General features: G+C 51.1%; 1 long non-coding RNA gene across 1 annotated transcript; it reads right to left on the bottom strand.

The window, feature by feature from the left end:
• Positions 1-871: 871 nt before the first annotated feature.
• Positions 872-4,903, bottom strand: LOC123521055. The gene is made up of 3 exons (XR_006679545.1): positions 4,697-4,903; positions 2,578-2,668; positions 872-1,106 (listed from the first exon to the last, which is right to left on the bottom strand). It is a non-coding gene; the product is annotated as an uncharacterized LOC123521055 (long non-coding RNA).

Raw genomic sequence — 4,903 nt, 5'->3', positions numbered from 1 at the left:
GAGAGAGAGAGAGAGAGAGAGAGAGAGAGAGAGAGAGAGAGAGAGAGAGAGACAGGCCGGTGAGCAAGCGAGCAGTGTTCCACCTCCATGTGGTCAGAGCTGTAATTATGGTGACCGTGTTCTGCAAACCACAAATCAGTCATGTGGACCAGCAGAGGCTATTTTCTGCCACCACCGAAGTCCAAACATGAATTCACGTGTAGTTAGTTACACATTCATCGCATCACCTTTTATTGTTTTAAAGATACAAATGACATGACATTTGAATGGTCCCTGGCACATCCCACTACAGTCCAAGAAAAGCACTAGGGCCATGACTGGGGCCCACAGTCCTGGCAGGACAGGAGGGCTTCCTGGAGCAGGTGCTATGGATGTGGGAGAGCGGTGTGGGAGGGGGGCCTTGAAGGCTCAGAGGGGGTCTTCAGAAGCAGAAAAGGAGCCAACATGGGAGATAAGAGTACATCAGGCTTCTCCAGAGCACCTGGCCCATTCTGCTCTAAACGACACTGCTGGAGACTGGAGAGGCTGGCGAAGCAGCAGCGTGTGTCCACGACTCCGGTACTGGAGCTGGCCAGGGGTCATAGAAAGAGTGTGTACCTGAAGGCCTGTTCTCCTTGAGGGTCCATAGGAAAACAAGCGTTTAACCCAAGACCTACAGATCAAAATTAATCACTTAGCTAACATGCATATATAGTGCTCAATATGTGATAGGTACCATACCAAGTGCTTTACATACTTCACTCCTGTATTTCTCATGCCAGAGCCCTGGCAGCATAGTGGCTACTCCTTGGGCTGCTAACCATGAGGTCAGCAGTTTGAAACCACCAGCCACTCTGCTTTCTACTCCCATGAAGTTCAACAGTCTCAGAAACCCACAGGGCGCAGTTCTATTCTGTCCCATAGGGGTCGCTATGGGTCAGAATAGAGTGGATGGCAGTGGATGCTTTGATGGGAATTCTCTTGACAGCCAGATGCAATCGATAAGATCACCATCTTCACTTCAGAGTTAAGACAACTGAGCAAGGGAAGCTTGAACGACTGGCCCAAGGTCACACAGCTGGTAATCGAGAAGAGCCAGGATTCAATCCCAGGCCATCAAGTGCGTACTAACCAAAAAAAAAAAAAAAAAAAGGTTTTATTGGCATATACCGGTAACTCATAAATCATACAATTCAGTCGTTAAGAAGAGTTGTACAATCATCACCATAATTGCAGAACATTTTCTGCTTTCCTGTATTCATTGTTATTAGCTCCTCATTTCCCCTACTTCCCCTGCTACACCCCCCAGAAACCATTAATCCAGTTACTCTCTTTATAGCTTTACCTATCCTGGATTTCATATATAGAAAAACATACCCAAACCAAAAACTAACAATAACAAAATAAAAGAGAAAAACCTCAGTTGAAAAAATGGAAACTATTAAAAAAGCAGAACCAATTTCAAATGGATGGAAAGGGAGAGCAAATGATAAGATGTTACATTTTAACCTAACTGCATCTGCCTTGGTCTGCGGCCAGAGGGGATTCCCCGGAGAGGCCTCAGCCAGGCGTCTTTCCATCCCCACCCCCACCCCCCTTAAAGAAAACAAAATTGAAACAACTAAAAAATGGGCCAAAAGGGAGCTGATAAGATGCTACATTTTAACCTAACCCCATTTGCCGTAATCCACTTCAAAATGTTCTTGTCTCATGACCGTGGGCAGAGCGGAGCCACCAGAGGTTTAATCCACGTGTGGACCCTACAAATGGGTTTTGGGCTTCCAGTATAGATGCATGCTCAACAGAGAAATGGAAAACTGGGAGGATGGGGTGTTCCTTTAGGACAAGGCAGAGATGAGGCTGGACAATAAAGCAGGGAGTTTGTGCTGAGATCAGTGGTTTAATCAGAAAGTAGGTGAGATAACAGTAGAGGGTGTGAAGCTGGCGGGACAGAGAACAGTTAAGAGGCCAGGATGGAGGCACTGGCCGCTTAGACTGGAGTGGCCATGGTGAAGAAGATGAAGAAATGCAGTTGGCTGTAAAACGGAGGCAAAACCAGCGGGGAGGTGAGGGCAGGAGGTGCCCGTGGACTGGGCACACAGGAGAAGGGGAGAAGCAGGCCTGCCAGGAAGAGGAGGATTTCAGCGTTGGCCTTGGAGGTGACCTTGGGCAGCCAAGCAGTGTCAAGAGGGCAGTGGGAGGGAGACTCGATGGAGGAGTGGTCAGTACAGAGAAGGCCTCAGAGCTCTGGGAGAGGTGACTGGTCCTGAGGGGATGGGGGAGTTGGGCCTGCCAGTGGCAGTCTTCCTCAGAACCCACCCTCCGTGGTGAGCATTGCAGGTGCCCAGCTTTACCCAAGGGCCAGCTCCTTGGGGGAGGCCTGGTTGGTTCCTCCTGCTAAGCCTTTGGGGGCAGGGAGCTGGAAGGCTCTGGGTCCCTCTTAGTGAACAGCAACTTTGAAGATTGGCAAAGAGTGGGAAGAGCAGTCAGAGATGGGCAGTCACCCCGCCTCCTGGAGTTCCCACTGGATATATGTCACCTTCGGCACAAGGGCCTGACTGGCCTCTTTGCCTCTAGTCCCGCCTCTCCTCCCCCTACCTCTGTCACAACGTGCTGACAGCCTTCACATCCCTCTGAATCAAATTCAGCCGGTGAAGGTGCTCACACAAGGTGTGTTAGGCAGAGTTCTCTAGAGAAACAAAACCAGGACACGTATGACTTTATATATATATGGATAGGTTTACATAGCGAGAAGGAATCTAACAGCTAATTAGTCCACCCAGCAGGACAGAAGGCTCAGTTCCACTCACTTTTGTGGAACAGTTAATATACGGAAGGTCCGTCAACTCACAAGGGCTGCCGGTGCAAGGTCAAGGGAGCAGACAGGGGAGTCTGCCCTCAGGCAAGACAGACAGGGTGGGGCAGCAACAGCAGGAAGATGAGAAGTTGAGGCATAGCAGAGGCTATAGCAGAGGCCAGTAGCGTGGACCATGCGTGGCGAAGCAGTCCCATGATCCTCAAGAAGCATGAAGCAGGTCTCGATGGAACCTCAAGCTATAGCAAAGCATGCACGCACACAAGGCAAGGCCACAGGATCCACGGGTTGCCTCGGCCCACAATAGCCCAGCACAGGGGTTGAGGCGAAGGACTAGCTCAGCCAGCAGTGCACTGGTGCCATCACCAGGGAGAAAGAGGGGAGGGAGCTGGCCTTAGAAAGCCATTTATCTCGGTGGCACTCCAATCAAGCTGAGACCTGATTAAACTCCGCCCACATGTTCCTATGGAAGCCTAGTTGGCACAATAAACCTATCACACAGGTCACCCCAAATCTTCCCTAACCCCCTCTACACTTGTCTAGACCACTCCACACTGGCCTCCCTCACCCACCCCAACTGCCATACTCGGCCCTCCCTAAACTCTTTCTCTGTTACCTTCTGCTGAGACTGCCACTTCCCACCTGGAGCCCATCCAGAATTTGGGCTCTTTCCCCCCCAAACACCCTCAGCCTGTTCCCCTTCTTCTCGTGGAAGAAGGGGAATGGAGGCAGGGAGACACATGTGGCCTTCTGAACCCCAAGGGCTAAGGGCCCCCAGCTGGCCTTTAGCACAGGCAGGTCTAGAGCCAGTGGCGACATGCAGGTCACCTCCACACAGCCTGGGCATTTCCTGAGGGTGCAAACCCATGGCTCTCAGCCCAGCATCCCTTACTAGGAGCACAGTACGGGGAAGCTCACAGTGCCTCATGGATGGAGTGGCCTTCTGAAGCCAAAGCCGTAGTGTGAGGAAATAGTCCAGGACATGGGTTCCCAAACTTACTTGGCTTACCACCACCCCCTTCCCAGAAAAAAAAAAAAGAAAACTACTTCAGTGCACCCCCACCCCCATCCCTCGGCAATTAAAAACGTTTGTACTATAACCTATAATCCAGGATAAAGTGTAGGCATCTGCTTTTGCAGGCCCCCTATTGCTCCAGTGCCCTTCAAGGGGCAGTATTGCCCACTTTGGGCAACACTAGTCTAGGGGCTTAACGGGCCCAAGACCCAGGCCATCTGCAGAATCTTTAAATATTGACCGTAGGAACATGACTTCCCTCACCAAACTGGTGGGGTGGCTGGAGTGTGGCCAGGAAGTCACAATCTGCCTTTGAGAAATGCTGTTTGCGTTCCTGGTCACCCTCCTTAGGTTCAGTCCTGTCTGGCCGTATTTCAGTCAAAGGTGCCACACAGGCATAGGAGGTAGTTAGAGGCCTGGGATCCACCTCAACTGGCTCAGCATCTTTCCTCATTGGAGACAAGAGTGAGGTGATTGAATGAGCGCTTCTTCCCAGCGCATGGAAGCCACACTTTGGTAGAAAAGGGGAGTCCTTCAGGCTCTCACGTTGCCAGCTCAGCATCTCCCTCCTCCTTGGCTCTGCTCTGATCTGCTTCTACAGTTCATCTTGAGTATTTTAGGGACCTGAGGAATTCACCAATTGACTGTGTTCCTCAGCCATCTCCTGTTCCTCAGAATCAGGATCTGCAGGGCAGAGTCTACTGATCTGCACACTTCTTAAGGGATGGTTTAAAAAGAGGCGGTGGAGGGACAAAACCCCACTGGTAGCAGTGAGGCCTGCATGCTCTCTCAGCTTCCGGCTACATAGGAGACTCCTGTAAACCTCCTGGATTCGCTGGACCTCGCTGTCCTGATCTGTTTAATGGTGACAACCCCGGAAACCTCACCTAACTGGCAGGGTCCTTGAGGCTGCAGATGTAGAACCAGGAAAGAGGAAGGAGGCTCAGCTGGAGAAGAGACCTGCCTGCCCAAGGTCAATCCCTGCTTCATCTGTCTCCACGGTACCAGGTGCTGGGGGTTCAGCTGGGAACAAATTGTTGGGGGACGATGACATTCTCATCAACAACGAAACCAGGAAAAGATCCAGATAATCA

Source organism: Echinops telfairi, unplaced genomic scaffold, assembly GCF_000313985.2.
Source record: "Echinops telfairi isolate 266 unplaced genomic scaffold, ASM31398v2 ScPeMD7_7469;HRSCAF=8507_0, whole genome shotgun sequence".
Classification (NCBI taxonomy): domain Eukaryota; kingdom Metazoa; phylum Chordata; class Mammalia; order Afrosoricida; family Tenrecidae; genus Echinops; species Echinops telfairi.
Note: the sequence above shows the minus strand (reverse complement) of the source record. Positions and strands in the feature narration are given on the sequence as shown.